This window comes from Bubalus bubalis, chromosome 1 (genome assembly GCF_019923935.1).
Source record: "Bubalus bubalis isolate 160015118507 breed Murrah chromosome 1, NDDB_SH_1, whole genome shotgun sequence".
Classification (NCBI taxonomy): Eukaryota; Metazoa; Chordata; class Mammalia; order Artiodactyla; family Bovidae; genus Bubalus; species Bubalus bubalis.
The window spans coordinates 197808115-197835349 of NC_059157.1; the positions used below are offsets into that span (position 1 = coordinate 197808115).

Sequence of the window (27235 nt, forward strand, 5' to 3'; positions counted from 1 at the left end):
GTAAGTGAGTAAAGCCATCATTTGGTCAAATGATTCAATTCAAAATAATTTTCCAAGTACTTAAAAATAGTTTGTTGGCTTGCCTTCTTAAGGACAATACACTTTTCCCTTATTTACATATTGATTTGCCTAACAAGCATTTTTTTCCCTGATGAGAGTTAAGTCCAACAGGATGGGGTGATCACCTTGCCACACTCCTAATGTCCCTTTGCCAGGAGCAATTCCTGCCCAGGGTCTTAATCCAGGCTAAAGTGTTCCCTGCTCATTTTATTTCTATTTATTAAAAAACAAAACAAAACAGGATGGTTCTTTATGGATGCACAATAACAATAATAATGGAAAAAGACATGAACACTGATGTTCAACATCCTGGTATAAATACAACCTTCTCTTTGACTAACATGGTCTTCTACAAGCAAAGTTATTACTGTCATTGTTACTGTTATTGTGCAGGGTCCTCAACCTTGGATGAATATAATAATCATGCTGCTGCTGCTGCTAAGTCACTTCAGTCGTGTCTGACTCTGTGCAATCCCATAGACAGCAGCCCACCAGGCTCCCCCGTCCCTGGGATTCTCCAGGCAAGAACACTGGAGTGGGTTGCCATTTCCTTCTCCAATGCATGAAAGTGAAAAGGGACAGTGAAGTTGCTCAGTCATGTCCGACTCTTAGCGACCCCATGGACTGCAGCCCACCAGGCTCCTCTGTCCACGGGGTTTTCTAGGCAAGAGTACTGGAGTGGGGTGCCATTGCCTTCTCCAATAATAATTATAGAGGAGCTTTAAAAGTAAATAAGCAAAAATGTTTCCAGGACTCATTCCTGAACAGTTGATTTAAAATCTCAGACATGGGACTTCCTTGGTGGTCCAGTGGTTAAGACTCTGTACTTCCAATGCAGGGGCATGGGTTTGACCCCTGGTTCAGGAACTGAGATCTCATGTGATATGTGGCATGGCCAATAAAATAAAATAAAGTCTCAGAGATGGATACCCAGGAATCAGAATGTTTAAAAGTCCCTCAGGAAATCTAGTTTGCCACCAAGACTGAGAACCACTGGCCCAGCTGTGCAGAAAACTTCCTGCTTAGCTTTGAGGGTCTTTTCTCGGAAGGGCAGACAAATCTGGAGGCAACCTGCTGTATGGGGGCAGGTGCCAGATCAGGGGTTATAGGATCTGTGTTAGTTCCAGCTCTGATTCCAACTAGGCAGGTGAACTAGGCCTTTCTGGGCATCAGTTTCTGGACCAGATCAAGGGTGAGGCAAGCTAGGTGTTAGGGCACAACATTTAAGGAGGTTGCTCAGGGCTGAGTGTACTTACCCCATACTTAGAATACGTGCCTCCTTAAATTCTGCAGCCTCCTGTCTACTTTGCCTTAGTCTAGTCTTGGGCCTGCTCAGTTTCCTCACCTGTAAAATGATGAGCTGAGCTTGACTGTTTACTGTCCTTCCCAGTGCCAGTATTTCATGTCCCAAGGCTAAAACTTTGGCCAATGTAGGACTAGCCAAAAAATAATAATAATAATAAAATAAAGACTTGTGTAATTATTTGGTTGAATTTGGTCAATAGCCAAGCTGAATAATCCAGACCAAAAAATACTCCCTTTCTCTGCAACAGGAGGATGGATTTTCTTTGTTCTGTGCTTCAGGAAGTTTGTATGAACAATGTTCAGCTGCCTTATACCTTAACTGTATCAACAATCCTTGTCCCACTGGCTCAAGGACTTTGAGTTTAGCCACAGATGGCTATGTCTTCACCTGCACAATCTAAAAATTCTCAAAAGGTGTGTGTTGGTTTGTGAGAGGGCTATTAAGGCCTACAACTAGTTATGTGCCCTGGGTAGGGGATAATATTTTATTTTGTTTTAAATTTCAAAGAACTTGAAAGGAGAGCTTGGGTCAGTGACACGCAGTGTTGGTTCCCACAGATTGGTGACAGACAGTTGTTACATTTTCAGGAATTTGGTAAACCCGGTGAACTGAGACTTCTTAAGTGAACAATGCAAAGAAATAGAGGAAAACAATAGAATGGGAAAGACCAGAGATCTCTCTTCAAAGTAAGAGATAAGAGGGAACATTTAATGCAAATATGGGTATAATAAAGGACAGAATTAGTAAGTTCCTAACAGAAGCAGAAGAGATTAAAAAGAGGTGACAAGAATACACAGAAGAATTGTACAAAAAAAGGTCTTAATGGCCCAGATAACTACAATAGTGTCATAGACCCAGAACCAGACATCCTGGAGTGTGAAGTCAAGTGGGTCTTAGAAAGCATCACTACGAACAAAGCTAGTGGAGGTGATGGAATTCCAGGTGATATATTTTAAAACCTAAAAGATGCATTCAATATGCCAGCAAATTTGGAAAACTCAGCAGTGGCCACAGGACTGGAAAAGGTCGGTTTTCATTCCAATCCCAAAGAAGGCCAATGTCAAAGAAAGTTCAAACTACTGCACAGTTGCACTCATTTCACATGTTAGCAAGGTAATGCTCAAAATCCTTCAAGCTAGGCTTCAACAGTACGTGAACTGAGAACTTCCAGATGTTCAAGCTGGATTTATAAAAGGCAGAGGAAAGTGAAAGTGAAGTTGCTCAGTCGTTCCCGACTCTTAACGACCTCATGGACTGCAGCCTACCAGGCTCCTCCGTCCATGGGATTTTTCAGGCAAGAGTTCTGGAGTGGGGTGCCATTGCCTTCTCTGAGTTAAATACTAGATGTTAGTAAAAACAGGCCTGGTTTCTAGGTGTGCTGCTGAGTCTCTATAGGGACTTTTGTTTGACCTTTTAGACAGAACTCTTTCCAATGAAAGTCACAGAAAACAGAGTCAAACGGGCTTACTCAAAATAACAAGAGCAATTTATTTCACATCATTGAAGTCCAGAGTGGGCACTGGACTTCAGGCAGTGGAACCAGAGATCAAATTGCCAACATCCACTGGATCATAGAAAAGCAAGAGAATTCCAGAAACACATCTACTTCTGTTTCATTGACTATGCTAACACCTTTGACTGTATGGATCACAATAAATTGTGGAAGATTCTTAAAGAGAATTTTCCAGACCACCTTATCTGCCTCCTGAGAAACCTGTATGTAGGTCAAGAAGCAACAGTTAGAACTGGACATGGAGCAACAGACTGGTTCCAAGTTGGGAAAAGAGTATGTAAAGACTTCTATGTTGTCTCCCTGGTTATTTAACTTACATGCAGATTACATCCTGCAGATTGCCAGGCTGGATGAATCACAAGCTGGAATCAAGAGTTCTGGGAGAAATATCAACAACCTCAGATATGTAGATGATACCACTTTAATGGCAGAAAGTGAAGAGAAGCTAAAGAGCCTTTTGATGAAAGTGAAAGAGGAAAATGAATAATCTGGCTTAAAACTCAACATTCAGAAAACTAAGATCATGGCAGCCAGTCCTATCACTTCATGGCAAATAGTTGGGGAAAAAAAGGAAACAGTGACAGACTATTATTTTGGGCTCCAAAATCACTGCAGATGGTGACTGCAGCCATGAAATTAAAAAGATGCTTGCTCCTTGGAAGAAAAGCTTTGACCAGCCTAGACAGCATATTAAAGAGCAAAGACATTACTTTGCCAACAAAGGTATGTCAAAGCTATGGTTTTTCCAGTAGTCATGGTTGTGAGAGTTGGACCATGAAGAAGGTGAAGCACCAAAGAATTGATGCTTTTGAACTGTGGTGCTGAAAAGACTCTTGAGAGTCCCTTGGACTACAAGGAGATCAAGCCAGTCAATCCTAAAGGAAATCAACCATTGGAAGGACTGATACTAAAGCTGAAGCTCCAATACTTTGGCCACCTGATGGCCAGTTCTTTTGGCAAAGAACTGACTCACTGGAAAAGACCCTGATGCTGGGAAAGATTGAAGGCAGGAGGAGAAGGAGACAATAGAGGATGAGATGGTTGGATGGCATCACCGACTCAATGGACATGAGTTTGAGCAAACTCTGGGAGATGGTGAAGGACAAGGAAGCCTGGTGTGCTGCCGTCCATGGGGGCACAAAGAATCAGACACGACCTAGTGACTGAACAACAACAAATTATTAAAAATCAAATTATATACACTCACAATTAAATAAATTATATTCAAAAACAGTTTCAACAAAAGCTCAAAATTCTTCACTTCCCAGTTATTTTACTACGTTTTATGGTACAAACACCAATAATTTTGTGCTATTGATACATCTCTTCCCAACTCTGCATTCAGAGCTGGAAATCAGCTGCAGTGGCATTACTTCATTCTTTATCATCATACTATGCGAAGTAAGTCATAGAAAGACAAATATCATATGATATTACTCATATGGGGAATCTAAAATATGACACAAGGGGACTGTTGCTTGAGGCAGGAACAGACTCACAGACACAGAGCACATTCTGGCGGTTGCCATGGGGAGGGGGTGGGGAGCGATGGCTGGGGAGTCGGGGGTTAGCAGGTGCAAACTGTTACGTATAGGACGGGTGTGAGGTAAAGTCTACTGGACGCCACAGGAGGCCATCTTCAACTAAAAAGGTGAAAACTCCGGTACTTGTGAATGAGACTCGCCCTGTATAAAGCGGCTTCATGCAGCGGAGGTACCTTTTCATGGATTCGTTCCCCTAATACTTTGAGAGTATCATCTCTGTCCCTCTATCCTCAATCTATTCAGCAGGCAAAGATATAATACTCGCTCTGTTAACTCGTAAGTTTATTGTGAAAACAAAACTTCCTCAAATCTCAAAAATTATTCTGCGGTTTATGATTTGTGGTTTAATAAAAGCCTTAAAATGAATACCTTATACAGTATAAAAGGCCTTGTGACAAAGTATCGTGAAGGCTCAAGAGAACAGGTAACAGATATCAAGGCTTATTTTCCTATTTCCTTGACCTCAGGGTCTGGCTGGATGTGGGAGTGATGGGACAAAGTTGCAGTGGAATCTGTGCCCTTTGGGCGGAAAACAATACCTCCGAGTAGGTTTTAAAGTGGTACATTTTGGTTATGCTGGAATGCTTGAGTGAATAAATTAACTCATGGCTATAGTTAAAGGATATTAATAACTCAGAATTTTATGTTAAGATTATTCATGTGTTGGCATGTTTTCCACAGACACACAAAAATGTGTGAACAAAATGTGAAGGGATTCATTTAGCACGAAGTCCTGTGATCTGTTTGCTGGGGCAAAGTGCTAAGTCCGCCTTCCTTCTCGCTCCGGTTCGCCCTCTTGGTCTGCAGCTGTGAACTGAGTGTGGGGTGCCCCCCCTGATTAATGCTCCTGGTGGCCCTTAGACAGAAGTTGGGGTGGTCTGAACCCCCTGCTGTGGACCGCAGAGCCTTGGGGAGGGGCAGTCATGGCAAGAAGTATCCGAATCCTTTTCAGTGCCCAAAACTTTGTCTGTGAAGCTCAGGATGACTATTTTTCAGATGCACCTGAACGCTGGTGTTGTGACCCAAACACGGTCTCATGATGAAGTCTTCCTGAGCCCTCAGCGCCTTTTGGTCCTCGGGGCCTCGGCATAGGGGCATCCGCTCTCCTCTTGCCAAGGTGCCCACCTGAGGGACTCACCCGAGGACTGAGCACCAGCCCCAGCTCTCTTCCACGGGCCATCTGTCCTGCTCTGGGGCTGAGCCCACCCTGAGAAGGAGCACCATTGCCGAAGAGGTCCGTCTAAGAAGCTCTCTCTTACCTTAGCTCCATAAAGGCATGTGAGCACAGCAGGGGCTTTGCGGGTATCACCTAAGTTCCCAATCCGCAGATATTGATAAACAGCAGAAGAGGGCAGGTGGCTAGTTATTTTTGCCATCAGAATAGAGGACTTTATGTCCAAAAGGATGGGAAAACCTTGGGTGGAAAACCCATGTGGACCATTTCCAATTTTCTGCAGAGGCACATGTGGTCAGATCCTGTCGATCTTGTCTCTGTTAGGGGGTGAGCTTTGGAACTTCATTCTGCTTTTAATTTTTCTCGCAGTATAGTTGTTTTACAATGTTGTGTTACTTTCTGCTGTACAGTAAAGTGAATCAGCTTTATGTTTACATATATCCACCCCCCCTTTTCTTTGTGGGCGGCTTCCCTTGTAGCTCAGTTGGTAATGAATCCGCCTGCAATGCAGGAGACCTGGGTTCGATCCCTGGGTTGGGAAGATCCCCTGGAGAAGGAAATGGCTCCCACTCCAGTATTCTTGCCTGGAGAATCCCATGGACAGAGGAGCCTGAAGGGCTACAGTCCACGGGGTTGCAAGAGTCAGACACAATTTAGCAACTACACCACCACCACCATCTCTTTTTTGGGATTTGCTTCCTACTTAGACCACACAGAGCACTGAGTGTAACTTCATTCTTACACACACACACAGATACAGTAATAGGCACAACACACACACAATCACACATGTATATACATCACACCCCTGCTTTTGAGACGCAGGCTATTTGCCCTTTCCTTTGCTCACCAGGCCTACTTCTGTCTCTAATTTCCAGAGCCTTCGACAGTGTAGCCTTTACTCCCCTCATTCATTCCCATTGCTCTCTATTGGTGCAGGCTCCCTTCTCCAGTACTCTTGCCTGGAGAATCCCAGGGACGGAGGAGCCTGGTGGGCTGCAGTCCATGGGGTCGCGAAGAGTCGGACACGACTGAGCAACTTCACTTTCCCTTTTCCCTTTCATGCATTGGAGAAGGAAGTGGCAACCCACTCCAGTGTTCTTGCCTGGAGAATCCCAGGGACGGCAGAGCCTGGTGGGCTGCCATCTATGGGGTCGCACAGAGTCAGACACGACTGAAGCGACTTAGCAGTAGGAGCTGTTCTCATCCCAGATGCATTTCGAGTTAACCTGGGATTGAAAGACGCATTTCCCTCCTGTCCTGCCTATCCTCTGGGTCTCAGGTTTCCAGCTCTCTGATCTGTGTGTGTCCTGCTTTCTTTCCTGGTGGAGCTCCATCTCCAGGAAGGCTGCCAGGGTCTCTGGAGTGAGAGCTCTGTTAGTGATTTCTGTCTTCCCTTCCCACATCGCACTCTATGCAGCTCTTTCTTGGCAGGGGGAACCCAGTAAGTCAGTGACCCATCTGAACAGATATCAGAGGAAGGGTCAAGGCAGCTCAAAAGAAGGCCTAATGTCACAGGGGACATCGGAAGATGGCTTCCAAGGAGCCCCCTTCCTCTGAAAGGGGAGGGAGGCAGCTGGCTGACCACGTGATGATGCGACGGGCACAGGGCAGCCTGGTACCTCAGAGGCCCTCAATAGCTGTTTTGTTGGAAGAATGGGTCAACTGTACTTCTAAGTCAATTTGAGCTTAAAGCAGGAAGGGATTCACAGACTGCCCACCACTGCCACAGAACTGACAGTCTTTTGAAAGCATTAAGAAAATTCTGAATGTAAGCTTGGTGGAGGAATAAAAATGGATATTAATGATTAGCAATTAAAAACTGCAGTCTCTGATTTTTTTTTACAACATTTCATCTATTTTTCTATCTGAAAAGAGTGTATTTACTAGCTCCTTTAAAAGAAAGCAATTAAAGACCATTTCACTACTGATAGATCCTTTCCAAGATTTTACCTATTTTTTCTGTTTGAAGAAAGTGTATTTTTCAGCTTCTATTATTTGCCTCTGATGAAACACTGGGGCAGTTTTGGTTCTTGAGAAATTTTTTTGCCATGTAATTAAGCTGATTAGTTTCCCATATGGAGTGGAAACAATTGGTTTCACGTATGCTGCTGTACAGTCACCCACAGAGCTGTAATTATTTACATGTTTCTCATTTCCTTGTGGAAATTTTTAGACTTTGTTAGATAAAGATCTAGCAGACTTGAACTCTGTGAACATTAGGGCCTTTGGTTACCAGACGCCGCCGTATCCGGTTCAGATCCCCAGGCTGAAGTGGGTATTCTACAGTTTTGTACAGAACAAACTTTGAAGATGCCGATTCAGCGTCCGTTTCCTCTCGCCTCGTTCTGGAAGCACCCTTGTTTTTTTTTTGCTCAAAGATACTCTGCCCCCCACCCCCCTCCTGCCCGAGGTTTACAGAAGCGAACTCCACGTGCAGTTGCACGGGGCTTTGATTGGTCCATGGGTAATCCAGCCCCCTTGCCCCAGAGATTAGTTTCAGAATCTAGATCTTAGATAATCAGCATGTGGCATTCCTCAGGCCAAGGAGATTGGTTTAAAAGTGGTCATGTGACCAAATTCTGACCAGTGAGATGAAATGGAAGGTTTGGTAGGGGTTTCTGGTCAGGAGGGTTTCTGATCTTAAGAGTGGTGCTGGATGAGATGATTCTTCTAATGGACGTTGTTGTGGCCAGGCAGCAAGGTCAGGAAATGCACCAGTCACCTTGCTGTCAGCCTGAGTGTGCAATCAGCCCACAAAAGAGGCAGGGGACAAGGAAATCATAGAGAAGCAGATTGGGGGACTTGTGGAACCAGACCTGATGGCTACCCAGCATCTGGACTGTTTCAGCTACATGAACACATCAGTCTCCTTTAGGGTATAAGCTGATTGAAAAGCAGTTTTCTTTTACTTGCAACCAAAAGCATCACTACAAATGTAGACAATGTTACCAAAGAAATGTGAATTGAAAAGTGAGAACTCAGTCACGGAAAAGAAACATAAATGTATATGTGCATCTAGAAAATAAAATACAGACAGGCTTGGGTGTAGTGTTGGCTTCCCTCTTCTAGTTCCCAAATGAAGAAATAAGTTCAGAGAGTTTTGACAAAGCTTTAAGTGGCACAGCCAGAATAAATAGAAAAATCCTAGATATCCACCAAAAGCTACATTTGCACAAACTGCTTCAGAGAAGCTCTATGGGTGACTTAGTATCAGGGCCACTTCACCTAAGTTTGGGAGCAATTTCAAGGCCTCTGCTCTTTTGCTATAGTTCTTGTAAAATATGTGAACAGAAAAGAGTTCTGTGTGTCTTCTGATTTTCTACATAATGCTCTGTCTTGATAACGTTGTCATTTTTCTTTAAATGGCTTGGCATTTCTTTTTGAGGAAATGGTGAGGAGGCTAAATCCTCCACTTCCCTGGACATGAGCATGGTGTCGGATACACACAGTGTCGTCAGATTCTTTCTGAATCTCACTCTCTATCCTCAAGCAATTTGTCAAGATATTCTCCTAAATATAGAGAGTTCTCCTGCCAAGAATTCTGGTGACAGTTGTCAGGCAATAAAATTGCAATCTTCTGACTGTGAATGAATGAATGAATGGTCTTTCCACTGATAGATGACATCAAATTGCATAGATTCACTGGCAGCTTTTTGAAGAATCTGATGCAGTCTTGTTTTATAGTACTAATACTTTAATCTTTTGAAAAGATTCCAAACTTTCTGAAGTTTAATAATCAGAATGGAATATTTTTTAAAAATTTCTTCAATATTGAACAATGGGTATTGTATCATTATTTACCATGTAAGCATTATTATGGCATATTACAAAGCACTGTAATATGGCCATAAGAGAATTATTCTTGCCTAATTATTTAATCCTGAAATTTCTTTTTAAAAATTGACTCATATTTCCACTAGCAGGTAGGATTTCAGAGGAGAAAACGTTCACCGAAGCCTAGGATATTTTAAGGAGATTTCAGCAGTGAGACAGGAGTTGACCAGGTAGGATTCAGAAAGGAGAGAGAAAGCAGAAAGGTCTTATCTCGGCGAATGATGTGGACAAATGTGTCGTCATGGGAAGGCATTAAAACATACTTCAGGGAACAATGACTCAACTAGTGTGGCTGGAGCAGAAAATAATGGGGAATCCTTTTTAAAAGATAGTGTTTAGAAGATCTTAATACCTAAACTAAGTACTATGGGTTTTCCTCCTGTAGGAACATGGGAGCCTCATTCTAGACCAGGAGGGATGAGGGCTGCAGGCTTTTTTTTAGGAAGGTGGGTCTGCTTGCAGAGCACATGGCCCTGGAGGCTGGCGCCCATTGCGGGTGAAATGAAGTAGTCCATGCACATCCGGGACAGGTGACTGACAGGTGGTGGAGATGGTGGGGGTGGTGAGCCAGCATGGGATGAAGGTTCTACTGCTCTGGAGACCAACTGGATAAGGCAGTCCAGACTGAAAGGGCGTCAAAAATGATGCTGGGGACTTCCCTGGCAGTCCTGCAGGGGGCATGGGTTCAGTCCCTGGTTGGGGAAACTAATATTCCACATGCCAAGCAGCAGAGCCAAATAAATAAATAAGCTGTTGTCGTTTAGTTGCTAAGTCATGTCTGACCCTGCAAACCCACAGACTGCAGCACACCAGGCTCCTCTGTCCTTCATTATCTCCCAGAGTTTGCTCAAATTCGTGTCCATCAAGTCAGTGATGCTCTCTAGCCATCTCACCCTCTGCCATCCCCTTCTCCTTTTGCCTTCAGTCTTTTCCCGCATCAGGATCTTTTCCAGTGAGTTGACCCTTAGCATCAGGTGGCCAAAGTATTGGAACTTCAGCTCTTAAAACAAAAAAAGTTAAAAAAATACATGACTCTCAGGGTTGCAACCTCCATGGTGGATGGATGGATGAAACTACCACTGGAAAAGTTGAGAAATGCAGAAAAAGGAGCCACCTATTAGACGGGAAAAGGAATTTCCCCCTGACAGACTGTGTTTGAGGCAACAGAACATTGAGGTAGGTAGTCCAGACAGTTGGAAAGGTGTAATCAGATGACAGAACTGTCAGGGCTGGAAATAAGGATCTGGGAGCTGTCTCCCCCTCAACAGCTCTTCCTCCATCTTTCTGAGTAGAATGCCGCCTGTGTTTGGGTTGCCAGGGCCCAGAGAGAGAGGAAAAATCATGATCGGCCTGAGTCCAGATGTGGTGCCTCACTTGCCTCTGATTGGCCCAGGGGTGAGCCACATGATCCAGCTCTAGCCCGTGAGACTCGTGGATTCCTGGGAAGGATTTTCTCCATGAGGAGAAGGGCTGTTCTGCACTCACCTCCTTCCTTCCTGACAGTGACCTCCCAGGAGAGAATGGAAACTGTTGGAGCAGCACTTTGAAGGGTGTGGCTGACACTGAGGGTGAAAAGCAGACAGACAGGAAGAACTTCGGGCGCTGGTGCCCTTGTTGATCTGCTGGACAAAGTGCAGCAGATCTGTTTGCCAACATCTAGACCTCTTGTGCTTGCCTGGAGAATCCCAGGGACGGGGGAGCCTGGTGGGCTGCTGTCTATGGGGTCGCACAGAGTCGGACACGACTGAAGCGACTTAGAAGCAGCAGCAGCAGCAGACTTCTTGTGACACTTACGTTTATTAAATGTCTCTTGTCTCTGTGAGTTAGTATTTTATTATTTGCACCTAAAGATGTTTCAGCTGATGTGGGTGCCAATTATAAATGTCCCTGAGGGTGGACTGACCTGTGAGGAAAGGAGTAAGAATAAGACAAAGCCTGGAGAGAGATACCGTATTTAAGAGGTAGAAGCTTTTCACTATATAAACTTTAAGGTTTCATATAAATAAGCGACACAGAAAACTCTTTTTAATCACACACACACACACTCCTACAAGCTCCCTCCTGTGAACCACATTTTCCACAGAGCATATGTTTCAAATGAAAGGTCAAAAAGGAGATTAATGTCAGCGTGGAGTCCCAGGACGGGTGATCATTTCTCTAACATGTTATGTGGCTTGTTGCTAAAACACAGTCCCTCCAAACGAAGCTGCTTGCTCAGTGAGTGCCTTATTCCTCTTTCTCCAGGCCTTGGCCCCTCCCTGTGATGGGTGAGGAACTCGGCTTATTCCTGGGGACAGTGGCCTGCCACCAGAGAGGCCATAGGCTGGAGCAAGGGCTGACTCACAGGGTAGCGAGGAAACGGCCTGGATCTTTGACCGGGGTAAGCAGTATCTGATTCCACTGCGGGGAGGAGGGAGAGGTTATGACAAAGAAAGCAATAACTATTTCACTGAGCAATTAAGTCCATTATTTCTCTTGAAAAAGCATTCTCTTAAGCTGTTAAGGAGAATTTAGCTCCCATCTTGACAGAATGTACTAATGACTGCTAATGGATACATTCTTTTAATAAGTGAAGAGGCACAAGAAAATTGCCAGATATTAAACAGAGTCCCTCGCGTCATCTGAGTCTATAATGGCCCTATCAAGTGACCTAAGCGAAAGAAATGTGACTCTACAGGGGTTAAAGGAGTTTATCTTTCCTTAGTGCTATATAAATTCACTACTGGAAAGAACAGTAATTCATTGGTCTATCCAGCAAATAGTTTAAAAGGGGGTCATATCTCAAGTTTAATGATGCATTTCCTTTTGGTAGAAAGAAAATATGAAATAGAACCTCTGTACATTGTGGATTTATGTAAATAGCCTCTTCCTGGCAAATTTCTACTGGGTCTCTGAGCCTTGGGATTTTCAGCTAAGAAGTTAAAGAGGCTGTGTAACACGTTAATTTTATTTGTTCTTTTTTCCAATATCTTCCAGAGTGTTTTTTAATTGGTTGGTTTGGTTTGGTCATTTTAAACTCTATCCTTAGAAATGTTTCTCAAGATTCGAGTAATTTCTAGTATTCCAATCTTGGGGGACACTTATTAAAATTTATAAAGAATTCCAACAAATTAAGAAGAAAAAGACAATCCCAGAGAAAAATGGATAAAAGAAATGTAGCAGAAACTGAAGAAGAAATGGCCAAGAACCATATAAAAAGATGAATGATCTGTATTTTAGTTTTCTGCAAGGTGATGTTTTCAATACAATAACCGTGCCTCAAAGCTTCGTCCTTCCTGGGTATTGTGTGTGGCAACGTTTACTTCATGCTGTAATGATATTTCACTGGGTGAGTTTTCCACAATTCCATTCTCACTACAATACATGGAGTGTGGATCTATGTTTATAAAGCTCAGAAACTACTCAAAAAGCTAAAAGGGATTGCAAAAAAAAAAAAAAAAAAGATAGTTGATGGCACTATTAAAAACAAAGTAATGATATGAACAAATTTTGAGGTTTTTTCCCTTGCAAGTGGAGCAGATTGACACTGGGGATAGGATAGGCGAGTATTAGTTATCTGCGGCTGCATAACACATCACCCCAAAACTTAGTGGCTTGACACAAAACTCGTGATTCTCTGGGTCTCTGTCCCACTAGAACCAGCTGGCTCTTTTGGGGGCTGCACTCGCTGGGCTGGGCTGCAGGGTTAGGAGGGCCCGACTCTCAGGCTGGGCACCACAGGCCTTTGGCACGTGGCTTCTCCCACAGGCCCTCCCTTTCCACGTGGCCTTTCCCTCCAGGAAGATGGCCTGGGGTTGTTGACAAGGAGAAAGCACCCACATAATACTCATGTAATGAAAACTTGGCGGTAAGTAAAATCTATCACCTAACGCAGGAGTGCCCTGTTAGATCCTTTTTGGAAATACTGCACGTGGCATGCCTTAGACACTCACAAGGCAAACAATAAGCTTGCTAAAGGCTCTAAGACAGGACTTCCCTGGTGGTCCAGTGGCGAAGACTCCACACTCCCAATGTAGGGGGCCGGGGTTTGATCCCTGGTCAGGGGACTAGACTCCATATGCTGCAACTGGAGATCTGTACGCTGCAACTAAAAAAGATCCCACACACTGCAACGAAGATCGAAGATTCTGTGTATTTCACCTAAGACCCAGTGCAGCCTAAATACATAAATACTTTAAAAAAAAAATAAGGCTCTGAGGGGTCCTGCAAGGAGCAAAATAGAAAGGCCTTTTTTTTTGGTGTAAGGAGCTGGTGAGAAACAGCAGAAGCCGTCCATCTTCTCTTTCCTCGGGGTGGATGGAGCAGGGGCTGGCTTAGAGAGAGCTAGAAGGCTTGGCCCTCCTTTTGAGAACACCCTCACCCTCCGAGGCCTACTGCATACGTGAGGCTGCAGGAAGCGGGTCCCTGCAGAGGTCAGCAGTGCGTCTCCTGGACGCAGGTCTCCTGGGTCTCTGCCCCTCCCCACCGCCCTGTCCTGCTCCTGAACTAGCTCACCTCCCTGATTTCTGACTCTCGTTTGCTTTAACTCCTGTGACCTGTTTTGATCAATTATCCTGACCTGATCTTGTGCACCTTCAGCTTGTCCCTGATGCCCAGTGACCACAAGCTCCCTGGACTTTCTTTTATATATTTTCCCCCTTGATTTAAAAGTTAATCCATGCTGGTTTTAACAGATTCATATAATACCGCAAAGTGATAGCCTCCCCTTGTCTGTTTCACTTCTACAGTCCCAACTGTATGCTTCCTTCCAGATGACTTTTTCTGTTTATATAAACAATGTGTGCACATACTTGAATGAAATGGGTATCAGTATATAATCTCCCTTCCCCTCTAATGTATTATGTACAGTCTTTCCAACGACGCAACTCCCTCTGAAAGCTGCAGTTCCAAAGTACGGAAGTTGCTTTATTTACTCGGCTGTCTCCCTCTTGATCGACATGGACATTACTCCTTGTTTCCTGCCACTGTACCCGACGTGGCAGACCTGACGTGGCAGTGATCTGCCTCCTGTGTGAGACTTGGCACATTCATGCTCGCGTTCTGACAACAAGTTTCCGGAAGTGGTGGTGCGGGATCTTAGGGCTTGCCTGGCCTCCCCCGTCTTGTTGTTCTCCTGACCCTGATGTCCTAGAGACCTCTACGATCACCGGCCTGCCTGCTCAGGTCATCCTGGGGTTCACCCAGTGCCGGGCCTCTCTGCCTGGCTCCTCCCTGGGGAGCAGTCCCTTATCTCCTTCTCAATGAAGCTCTGCCCCGGCAGAGCAAGCAGCTCACGTCACTTGACCACTTGCTGCACTGTGTTACCATTATTTTTCTACTGGTCTAATTTCCCCAGTAGATCAGAATTTCCGAAAGCATCATTGCGACTAAACACAAGTTCATGTGCCTGACGCACAGTGAGGCCAAACAAACTGAAATACCAAACACTGGAGCTTGGAGCAGAGAAATGTTTATTGCAGGGCCAAGCAAGGAGAATGGGTAGATTGTCCTCGCAAACCCAAACTCCTCAAAGGGTTTCAGCGAAGCATTTTTAAAATCCAGGAAACGGAGGGGCCTCCCAGGGCCTGCGATCAGCTCATGCACAGCTCTCTGATTGGATGATGGTGTGGTAACAGGGCTGTTGGGTTAACATTATCAATCTTGAGGCATCAGTAGGTCTGAGGGCTACGTGCTCATGATCATCAAGCAGTTTCTTGATCATCAAGCTTAATTTCTTCCATTTGGTGGTGGCTTTTAGCACCTGGAAAACTCAGGATATATGCGTGAGATACTATTATCTGGATACTTCAGGGAAGAGTTACAGCAGAGGATGTGGGAGAGGAGTCTGTCCTAGGAACGCACCATAGGCTCCTCTGGGTTATGTCCTCAGTGCCTGGCATAGGCTTAGCGCTCAGTGAATGAATTCATTAACAAATTTATCTGAATTCACACTGTGTGTTAACACGGCACTGTGTACATACAGCTATGAACAAAACCAAACTCCCTGCTCTTGAGTGGGTGGAGACACACAGTTTAACACTGTAAATAATTGGCCAGATGGCAGACTCCTCACCCCTGTCAGCTTGGGCTTCCCAAGGGGTGCTAGTGGTAAAGAACCCCCCTGCCAATGCAGGAGATATAAGAGATGTGAGTTCAATCCCTGGGTTGGGAAGATCCTCTGGAGGAGGGCATGGCAACCCACTCCAGTATTCTTAGAGAATTCCATGGACAGAAGAGCCTGGTGGGCTACAGTTCACAGGGTTGCAGAGTTGGACAGACTGAGGTGACTTGGCACACACGCACGAACCACAGAAAGGGGTATGCCCTTGGGCACAATGGCTCTCAGTGATCACCATCCCCTAAGGGGTCACCAGCACTCCCGGCAGCTGAGGAGCTGAGGCTTTCATTCCTGAAGGAGCTTTTCTCAGTGAGTCAAGGTGGCCTGACCCGACGGGGAGCACACAGGCTGGGGCGTTGGTGGCTGGCAGTCAGTAAGCCCTGGTTCTAAGCCTTGATGCTCTGGAAAGAAAGTCAGGAGAGTTGCTGAGAGGATTTCCTGGCTCTGTTTGCTTGCAGGGTCCTTTCCCTTCCCTGACTCAGCTCAAGGCACTCACAGCTGCAGGCTGGATTTCTCCAGCTCCCGTGGTTATTTCTGACCAGGTCTGACCTTTAGGAGCCACTCGGTCAGTTCAGTTGCTCAGTTGTGTCTGACTCTTTGTGACCCCATGGACTCCAGCATGCCAGGCAGGCCTTCCCATCCATCACCAACTCCCGGAGCTTGCTCAAACTCATGGCCATTGAGTCGGTGATGCCACCCATCCATCTGTCGTCCCCTTCTCCTCCTGCATTCAGTCTTTCCCAGCATCAGGGTCTTTTCCACTGAATTGGTTCTTCACATCAGATGGCCAAAGTATTGGAGTTTCAGCTTCAGCGTCAGTCCTGCCAATGAATATTCAGGACTGATCTCCTTTGGGATGGACTGGTTGGATCTCCTTGCAGTCCAAGGGACTCTCCAGAGTCTTCTCCAACACCACAGTTCAAAAGCATCCATTCTTCAGTGCTCAGCTTTCTTTATAGTCCAACTCTCACATCCATACATGACCACTGGAAAAACCGTAACTTTGACTATATGGACCCTCTCAGTAAAGTAATGTCCTTGCTTTTTCATGTGCTGTCTAGGTTGGTCAGAGCTTTTCTTCCAAGGAGCGAGCGTCTTTTAATCTCATGGCTGCAGTCACTAGTCAGACATTGTAAACAGAAGGGAGGGCAAGGCCAGGTGTTTGTTTCCTGCCGAATCCCCGTCAGGAGCCCGGCTCCAGCACCCCTGTTCAGACCTAGTGTGGGTCCAGCCTCCATCAGGGATCCTCCGCCCCCGGGCTCTGGCGACTGTACGGTGGGCGACAGAGAGGCTCAGTTCCCCTTCAAAGAGGGACCCGCTGCCCGGCTGCAGGGGCGCAGCGGGCAGCCCGCCTCCAGCCATCAGCCCCTGCAGGGTCAGCCCTGCTGGTGGTCACGCCCTTCCCCACCAGCCCACATCCTGGGACCAACGGGCTGGGTATTAAGCACCCAGCCATTCTGACTCAAGGCCGGACACTCTGGTGGGCAACACTCCAGACCTGGCTGAGGTTCTGGCGGGTCTGCGTCACAGGACAGTTTCTTCCTCCGCCATCCTGTTTCTCCTTTCCCTCCCAGGGGCTGACTTCCGGTGAACACCGTGAACTCCGAACTATGCCTAAGTGTGCGCTTCCTGAGAACCCAGCCTGGGCACACGGCTTCCTGTGGGGCTCCTCTCCCCTGCCCCTTTCAAGCACTCAGATTATGTACTGCCCGTGTAACCAGTTCACTGCATCAGCTGTTTAAATACTGAAATCAGCCTTAGTCATTGCCAGATAGAACGTTTTACATCTCAATTTGAGTTTATATTCAGATACGACTGAACGACTAACAGTTTCGCGTTTTCCCTTTCAGGCCGCCCCTCCTAAGCAACCGCGTTATGGATGGGTCCCCAACTCATACAAAAGCATCATAAAACATTGGGGAGGTTTGTAACACTGCCCTTTAAAGAAAGGAGAGAGCCGACCATGGAGGTGCCCCTGCAGCAGGTAAAACCAGTGAGCAGCCCACGAGTTGAGGTCCCCCACTGTCTCCTAAAGCTGAAACTCCAGTACTTTGGCCACCTCATGCAGAGTTGACTCACTGGAAAAGACTCTGATGCTGGGAGGGATCGGGGGCAGGAGGAGAAGGGGACAACAGAGGATGAGATGGCTGGATGGCATCACTGACTCGATGGACGTGAGTGTGAGTGAACTCTGGGAGTTGGTGATGGACAGGAAGGCCTGACGTGTTGCGATTCATGGGGTTGCAAAGAGTTGGACAGACTGAGCGACTGAACTGAACTGAACTGGTCTCCCTGCTTATTAAACTTATATGCAGAGTACATCATGAGAAACGCTGGGCTGGAGGAAGCACAAGCTGGAATCAAGATTGCCAGGAGAAATATCAATAACCACAGATATGCAGATGACACCACCCTTATGGCAGAAAGTAAAGAAGAACTACAGAGCCTCTTGATGAAAGTGAAAGAAGAGAGTGAAAAATTTGGCTTAAAGCTCAACATTCAGAAAACTAAGATCATGGCATCCGGTCCCATCACTTCATGGCAAATAGATGAAGAAACAGTGGAAACAGTGTCTGACTTTATTTTTCTGGGCTCCAAAATCACTGCAGATGGTGACTGCAGCCATGAAATTAAAAGATGCTTACTCCTTGGAAGAAAAGTTATGACCAACCTAGATAGCATATTCAAAAGCAGAGACATTACTTTGTCAACAAAGGTCCATCTAGTCAAGGCTATGGTTTTTCCAGTGGTCATGTATGGATGTGAGAGTTGGACTATAAAGAAAGCTGAGCGCCGAAGAATTGATGCTTTTGAACTGTGGTGTTGGAGAAGACTCTTGAGAGTCCCTTGGACTGCAAGGAGAGCCAACCAGTCCATCCTAAAGGAGATCAGTCCGGGTGTTCATTGGAAGAACTGATGCTGAAGCTGAAAACTCCATTACTTTGGCCACCTAATGCAAAGAGCTGATTCATTCGAAAAAACCCTGATGCTGGGAAAGATTGAGGGCAGGAGGAGAAGGGGACGACAGAGGATGAGATGGTTGGATGGCATCACTGACACAGTGGACACGGGTTTGGGTGGACTCCGAGAGTTGGTGATGGACAGGGAGGCTTGGCATGCTGCAGTTCATGGGGTCGCAAAGAGTCAGACACGACTGAGCGACTGAACTGCACTGAACTGTCTCCCAGATGGGTGGTCAGCGCTTGCTGCCTGTTGTCCCCTGCTCTCTGCAGCCCCTGTGGTTCCCACTGAGGCTGGACACACCGGGCACAGCACTGCCAGCGCTGGGCTGCCGCCTCTCTGCGCTGACTCCCCCCTGCCTCAGCCCTCTTTGTCACCGGCTCTGGGGTTGGCCTGTCTGCGGTCCTCACCTCCCCCGAGGGTAGGGCTGGGCCGGGGGTGAGGAGACGCAGGAGCCTGGGGCACGGAGACAGCAGGCTTCCCGTGGAGGGTTCGGCGTGCCGGTCCGGAGAGGAGACGCTGAGCAGGCCTGAGGCCAGGTGTGGATGCCAAGGGCCGTGTCCGCCAGGGTCCACGCAGGAGACAGAAATCACGGCGGCTTGCTTTTCCAAGAGAGACGATGTAGGCGGAAGGCTTGTTGAGGAGGTAACTGCAGAGGCCCCGGAGAACTCAAAGGGGTTGCGGAGGCAGCATCTGCGAGGCAGCCGCCTCTTAGGCTGGGGGTGCTCGAGAAATAAGGGAGAGACTGAAATGATGCCAATTTAGAAACTCGACGACGGGTTCCGGCCGCTGGGACTCCAGTCTCCAAGTGGGGGGTGGGGTGCTGCTGCCTCTGCGGGGTCCCATGAAGCTGACTCTGCGAGGGTCAGGGTCGAGGAAACGGCAAACCGGATTCAGTCCCTGGGTAGGGAAGTAGAGGGAGCAGCCCCGCCGCCCCCGCCCTGCGGCGCCCTCTACCGCCCCCTGTTGGCCGGGCCCGGCACCGCACCGCCGACAAAGCCGGGTTACCCTGAGCAGCCGCCCCCAGCCCCGCGGCGCCCTCTACCGCCCCCTGTTGGCCGGTCCCGGCACTGCGCTGCCAACACAGCCTGGTTACCCTGAGCAGCCGCCCCCAGCCCCGCGGCGCCCTCTACCGCCCCCTGTGGGCCCGGCGGCGCCGCCGACAAAGCCGGGTTACCCTGAGGAGCTGCCTCCAGCCCTGCGGCGCCCTCTCAGTTCAGTTCAGTCTCTCAGTCGTGTCCGACTCTTTGCGACCCCATGAATTGCAGCACGCCAGGCCTCCCTGTCCGTCACCAACTCCCGGAGTTCAACCAAATTCATGTCCATCGAGTCGGTGATGCCATCCAGCCATCTCATCCTCTGTCGTCCCCTTCTCCTCCCGCCCCCAATCCCTCCCAGCATCAGAGCCTTTTCCAATGAGTCAACTCTCCGCATGAGGTGGCCAAAGGACTGGAGTTTCAGCTTTAGCATCCTTCCTTCCAAAGAAATCCCAGGGCTGATCTCCTTCAGAATGGACTGGTTGGATCTCCTTGCAGTCCAGGGGAGTCTCAAGAGTCTTCTCCAACTGGCCGGCCCGGCGCCGCAGACAAAGCCGGGCTACCCTCTGAGGAGCTGCCTCCAGCATCACACAGCTGAGGTCACAACAGGAGACTTGGAGGCAAGAGACCGAGAGCCTTGAATAGGGGGCGTCCCTCCCTCAAGAGTCTGTATCTGGGGAGTCTCAGGCAGAAGTGGCCTGGAACCTGGTCACGAATGTAAATCAAAGGCAAAGGCCAAACAGTTCCCGGGCTCCATGGGCGATTGGGTATTCAGTTTGTAAATAGGAATCAGGGTTATGACAGCAGGATTTCAATAAAGTTCAGTGACATGCAGGAGCATTTCTAGAGCTCCCGAGAGCCTGGCAATGTGGGTGCAGTAAACTGCCCGTTTCCAGGTCTGTCTTCCTTCCCAGCCCCCACCCGCCATCACCATGCACACTGGAGCCTCCTCAGCTGTTGGTGTGTGTGGGGGGGTCTGCACTGCAGAGTGGTTACACCTTCAGCTCTCAGTGAAGTACCACACAAGTGCAGTCCTCAGGGAGTGACTGTATTCTTTTACCTGTTGCTGCAAATAACCCGAGAGTTGAGCGGTGCAAAACAACCCACATTTATTATTTTGTTGTTTGCTTTGTTGTTTAGTTGAAGGTGAAAGAGGAGAGTGAAAAAGTTGGGTTAAAACTCAACATTCAGAAAACTAAGATCATGGCATCTGGTCCCATAACTTCATGGGAAATAGGTGGGGAAACAGTGGAAACAGTGTCAGACTTTATTTTGGGGGGCTCCAAAATCACTGCAGATGGTGACTGCAGCCATGAAATTAAAAGACGCTTACTCCTTGGAAGGAAAGTTATGACCAACCTAGATAGCATATTAAAAAGCAGAGACATTACTTTTCCAGCAAAGGTCCGTCTAGTCAAGGCTATGGTTTTTCCAGTGGTCATGTATGGATGTGAGAGTTGGACTGTGAAGAAAGCTGAGCACCAAAGAATTGATGCTTTTGAACTGTGGTGTTGGAGAAGACTCTTGAGAGTCCCTGGACTGCAAGGAGATCCAACCAGTCCATTCTGAAGGAGATCAGTCCTGGGATTTCTTTGGAAGGAATGATATGCTATGCTATGCTAAGTCACTTCAGTCATGTCCGACTCGGTGTGACCCCATAGACGGCGGCCCACCAGGCTTCCCCGTCCCTGGGATTCTCCAGGCAAGAACACTGGAGTGGGTTGCCATTTCCTTCTCCAATGCATGAAAGTGAAAAGAGAAAGTGAAGTCGCTCAGTCGTTTCCGACTCTTAGCGACCCCATGGACTGCAGTCTACCAGGTTCCTCCGTCCATGGGATTTCCAGGCAAGAGTACTGGAGTGGGGTGCCATTGCCTGAAACTCCAGTACTTTGGCCACCTCATGTGAAGCATTGACTCATTGGAAAAGACCCTGATTCTGGGAGGGATTGGGGGCAGGAGGAGAGGGGGACGACAGAGGATGAGATGGTTGGATGGCATCACCGACTCGATGGACATGAGTTTGAGTGAACTCCGGGAGTTGGTGATGGACAGGGAGGCCTGGCGTGCTGTGATTCATAGGGTTGCAAAGAGTCGGACACGACTGAGTGACTGAACTGAACTTGTTGTTTAGTTGCTAAATCTTGTCTGACTCTTTGCAACCCCACGGACTGTAGCCCACTAGGCTCCTCTGTCCTTGGGATTCTCCAGGCAAGAATGCTGGAGTGGGTAGCTATTTCCTCCTTCTTCAGGGTATCTTCCCAACTCAGGGATCGAACCCTCATCTCCTGCATTGCATGAGGTTTCTTTAGCACTGAGCCACCAGGGAAGCAGTTATTATTAATGAATTTTTGTTACTAAAAATTATTATCTCAGTTTCTGTGGTCAGGATGCCTTTGGCTTGGAGCTTTTCACAAGATTGTATGAAATTTCCACCAGGTCTGTCTACATCTCAAGGCTCACCTGGGGGCGGATCCTTTACCAAGTTCACTCCCCTGCTGTTGCCAAGTCTCAGGTTCCCCGTAGCTGTTGGCCAGAGGCCTCCACAAGGTCCCTGCTGTGTGGGCCTCTCCGCAGGGCATCTCATGACATGGCAACTGGCTTTTCCAGAACAAGAGAGGGTGAGAGATAACTAAAAGGGCAGAAGGCACAGGCATATTCCACCCAGTCTCAGAAGTGACACCCCATCCCTTCTGTTAGAAACAAGTCAGGAGACCCAGGGTACACATGAACCCAGAAAGTGGAGAGTTACTGGGAGCTGTGGACGGGGGCCTTCTCACTATGACTCAGCCCGTAGCTGCCCTGGATTTCTCAGAGCAGCAGATATCCATCCTGCAGTTCAATACAGGCTGGGTCTCCTGTTCTAATCAAATTACAAAGTTAATAACAAAGTTAATTTAACAAAATTAATTTAAGGCATATAAAATGATATACATAAGTATCATGGCACCATATGGTAATTAGGCATCCAAGGCAGAAGGCTCACCAAAATGTAATCAGTGGTATTTCAACACAGCCAAACCCATTTAACTTTTCCTGTTAGCTTAGGTCACCAGTATCTATCATCAACCTCCATGATCATAAGTTATCCCCAATACCACCTACCACTTGTCACCCCACGTGTGAACGCTGACACTCACATAAATGCAGTTGCAACGATCCTGGATCTCACTCTGCAGTAGCTGGGTGCTTTGTCTAGGCCTCCTGTTCCCAGTGTTTTCTATTTCTCTCTGCTCCCCAGATGAAAGCTGCTGAGTGGCTTGGGCTTGGGTGGCAAAAACTGGATGTGGAGGCTGTGAACTGGGGTTTCTCCAGGGAGGTGCCGTCAAAGTAGGGGGCCTGGTGCAGACCACTTATGCTCTCCAGGGCTTCAGAAGGGGCTGCTTGAATTGTTAAAGCAGTTGTCCTTGTATTTCCCCTCTTTGCTTGTATGTTGCTTGGGGTGATTTGAGCAGGGAATAAAGTCTTTAAGCTTTGGACAGCCACAAAGAAGTAAACATGTGCATGGAGGGAAAAGAATATATCACTGATGAATGAGCTTCAGTGATTTGGGACCTACTGTCAGATCCTCTGTGGTATTGCTGGAGAAGAATGACAGGAGGAGGACGGGCCAGAAGAGGAGGAAAGAAGGAAGAGAACAGCAGGGCTAGGGGTGGGCTGGGACACTAGGTGGAGGGTGAGCTGCAGACCTACCAGGAAGGGTTGCCAGATTAAATGCAGGACATCCAGTTACATTAGAATTTCAGTTAAAAAAAAAAAAAATATATATATATATATATATATATAGTATAAGTATATCCCATGCAACATTTGGGATATACTTATACTAAAATTTATTTATTTTTTTCTGAAATTTAACTGAGGATTCTGTACTTCAATTTGCTAAATCTAGCAAAGTTGTATCTTGCCTTTTCTGGTGGCTCCTATCCCGGCATTAATTCTTTCCTCTCTGGCTGCTCTCAGACCTGCACACAGACCCCCAGCTCCAGGAAGCTGCAGGGGCAGCAGTAACAGGGGCATAGCACCCTCATCTGAGGTCTCCCTGCCCGTCTCTCCCCAGTGACTCAGTAGCGCTTGCCCCAATTTCCGTCTCCTGGAGTGCTGTGCCTCAAAGTCAGCGGCCACGGTGTGAGCATGTGCACAGCAGGACAGACAGATGTGAAGACTACAGGGGGCTCTGGGTATGGGTTTAAATGTGGGCAAAAGATTTCTTGCTGAGCAGTTCACGCTAAAAGGAATTTAGTGTGTCCCTTGGTGAGAAGCCTGGGAGGGTAGCTGGAGATCTACCACTGCAGTGCTTCTCCCAAAATTGCTTTCAGGTTTTACAGTAACATGGATGCTATTTTGACAGCCAAGTTTTTGATGAACAAAGCAGTAAAACCACAAGAAGTACTTACATTTTCATCATGGAAGAGGAAAGCAAAATTTGGATCTCTGAGGTTTCTAATAAACCAGAAAAAAAAAAACCCGGTTGTGTTAAATGCTAATCTCTTCTAATTGTCTGTCTCTCTGTCCTGATGTCTAACTGGAGGGTCAGTTCAGTTCAGTTGCTCAGTTGTGTCTGACTCTTTGTGACCCCATGAACTGCGTAGGTACAAGGGTATTGCATGCTCCTGGGAGGAAGCTACTCTTCCTTGCCTGTTGTCCAAACAATGGAAATTTCCTGGATTCCTTGCTGCAGTTTTCAAAGTTAATGGACATATGCTGATTTTTAAAAAGCTTGCTGTTACCAGAAGCAAAAAGAAGCACAAGGAAAAAATGCTTACCTTCAGATTCTCCAAGGTAGGCAAAAAATTCTTCCCAAAGGAATGAACAGCAGTAACAAAAATGCTCCCCTGTTCTTCATGAATCTGGATCCTGGCTCTCGCACAGCAGGCACCTAGGTCCTGGGCAGGATTCAGAGACAGGAGGGCGGAAGGAACACGAAAGGAGCTGGTCCTCTGGGCTGGGGTGCAGCATCACATCAGATGCGTCCTCCTGCCTGGCTCACCCCCTCCTTCCCACTCTTTCCTGCTCCCACAGCAGCTTCTCATTTTCTGAGTACTCAGGACGTGTCTCCCCCGTGCCTGTCCCCTTGCTGTCTTCTCCTCCCAGCTACCCCCATTCCATTCCTCTATCCGTTAACATTCAACGAGCAGAATGCCTCCTCCAGGCAGCTCCCCACCCTGACTGTCGCAGATTATATTCGGTTTCCTTCCAGCGTGTTCTGCTGCCAGCTCTATCACTGCGTGAATCACAGGGTATAATACTGCTGATTGTGATCTCAGTCTCCCCCCATGGTCACCTTGAGGCCAGACTGTCTCGTGTGTCTTTGGACAGCCATGCTCAGCACAGTGCCTGTTCCATACCAGGACGGCTGGATGAACAAAGGCTCTGAAATGCTTGATAATGAATTTTAGGGTGTCAGCTGGAGCTCCTCGAGTCAATCATGCCCGCCCGGAATTGTGAGAACTGTAATATGGGTCTGTGCACAGTTTTAAGATTTCCAAATGCCAACTGGATATCATACAGTGACCCAGGTTAAGAAACACCCCTGAATGAAGGTTTACTTGTGTTGTATCCAGCTGGAGTCATGTCAGTCCTCTCTGATGTCCTTAGGTTTTTCGTGAGGAACAGAAGATGTAATTGTCCTTTTATCACGCCAGTGCAATTTTTTGAGTGAGGAGGAGTAAGTAAAATCACCAGCTAATTTGCACATGATAAAAATAAAATCTTTTTTTATGTGATAGAAAGGTGAGGTGCCAATTTTATGTCATTGCCTATTCATTTAGTCATTCAAGTTTCCTGAGCATCTGTTACACGCAGGTCAGTGATTTAGGGCCCCAGATGTGGCAGTGAACGAGAGACACAAGATCATCCTTTTGAAGTTGACCCCCTGTGGGTGAGAGATAGATAATAATCATTAAAAAATACACAAGAAAATATCTGATAACAGTGAGTGCTACTCAGAGAACAAAATCAAAGGGATGTGCTAGACAGAATCCTGATGTGAAAAGATACACGCAGCTCTGTGTTCATAGCAATGCTATCCACAACAGCCAAGATACAGAAGCAACCTAAGTGTCCATCGACAGCTGAATGGATAAAGAAGATGTGGTATATCTATACAATGGAACATTAATCAGCCATAAAAAAGAACAAAAGAATGTCACTTGCAGCAATATGGATGGGCCTGGCAACCCACTCCAGTGTTCTTGCCTGGAGAATCCCATGGATGGAGAAGCCTGGTAGGCTGCAGTCCATGGGGTGGCACAGAGTTGGACACAACTGAAGCGACTTAGCAACAGCAGCAGCAGCAGCAGCAGCAGAGATGATCACACCAAGTGAAGTAAGCCACACAAAGACACATATCATATGATATCACTTATATGTGAAATTTAAAATATGAAACAAATGAGCTTATTTATGAAAGGGAAACATAACAAACATAGGGAATAGATTTGTGGTTGCCAAGGAGGGGTGGTGGGGGAGGGATGGTTTGGGAGTTTGGGATTAGCCGATGAAATCTATTATGTAGAGAATGGATAAACAACTTTTCTTAAGTTCTCTAAGGGCTTCCCTTGCAGCTCAGTCGGTAAAGAATCTGCCTGCAGTGCAGGAGACCTGGGTTCAATCTCTAGGTTGGGAAGATCCCCTGGAGAAGGAAATGGAAACCCGCTCCAGTATCCTTGTCTGGAAAATCTCATGGACAGAGGAGCCTGGTGGGCTGCAGTCCATGGGGTCGCAGAGTCAGGCACGACTGAGTGACTAACACACACAACTATGAGAAAATTGGATAAAGTCCTACTGTACAGCACAGGGAACTACACTCAATATCCTGTGATAAAGCATAACGGAAAAGGAAAAAATATCGGTGGGAGGTATTAGAGTGACTGTAGCAAGGAGAGTGAGGAGCTTGTATTTAAGCTGACACTTAATGACAAAAACATTAGAATAAAGAGCAACATCAAGAAGACAAAATCAAGCAAAGGTCCCCGAAGCATGAACAAATGCAGCATTTGTATTGTTCTTGTGTGTTTACCATCTGTCTTCTCCCCTGAGCTGCAGTCTCCATGACAGAAGGGACCATGTCTGTTTTATTTACCAACACATCATACGCCCAGTCGCCAGCATAGCACCTGCCTGGCACAAAGCATGCACTCATTATACATTACTGAATCCCGAGTGAACCGCTGCCCACTGCGCGTCCCGCCTAAGACCAGGACTGTTCCCGCAGGTGTGGGCCATGGGGCCTCAGCTTGGCAGGATGGAGCGAGGCAGAAGCTGGTTCCCTTGTAGCGTCTGGCAGTGAGACAGGGCTGGGGACTCAGGGTCCAGGTGAGCGAGCCTCATCTCAGCCACGGCTTGCAAGGCTTCATGTTCAGGCTGCTTATCTGTTGTGTTCATGGGAATCTGAGATCTGTCTTGGCTGAATTCATTCTTATCACTCAGTTACACGTTAATTTCTGGGCAAAAGGAAGCTTCCAATTAAGAGTTCAAATCCCCCAAAAAGCCATATGCCAAGTTACATGTGTGAAAAAATCCCTGGCTGCCGTCTTTACTATACGGATGATAGGGGCTAACTGGCATGCTGGTCTGGGCCAGCCAGGCTTCTAACTCAATCAGAACAACAACAACCACAGCAGCTGCAAAACTCCTGTTGCTGCTGTTGGTTCTAGGGACCCAAATTCCACCAGTTACTTTTCATCTTTTTGTTTGACTTTTTTTTT

General features: G+C 47.0%; 1 long non-coding RNA gene across 2 annotated transcripts; it reads right to left on the bottom strand.

The window, feature by feature from the left end:
* Nucleotides 1-18591: 18591 nt before the first annotated feature.
* LOC112587112 lies at nucleotides 18592-25659 on the bottom strand. Of its 2 annotated transcripts, none has more exons than XR_006553646.1 (3): nucleotides 24293-25659; nucleotides 21990-22123; nucleotides 18592-19348 (listed from the first exon to the last, which is right to left on the bottom strand). It is a non-coding gene; the product is annotated as an uncharacterized LOC112587112 (long non-coding RNA). The 2 variants fall into 2 exon arrangements; XR_003111663.2 differs by having other exon boundaries at nucleotides 21990-22127.
* Nucleotides 25660-27235: the final 1576 nt, after the last annotated feature.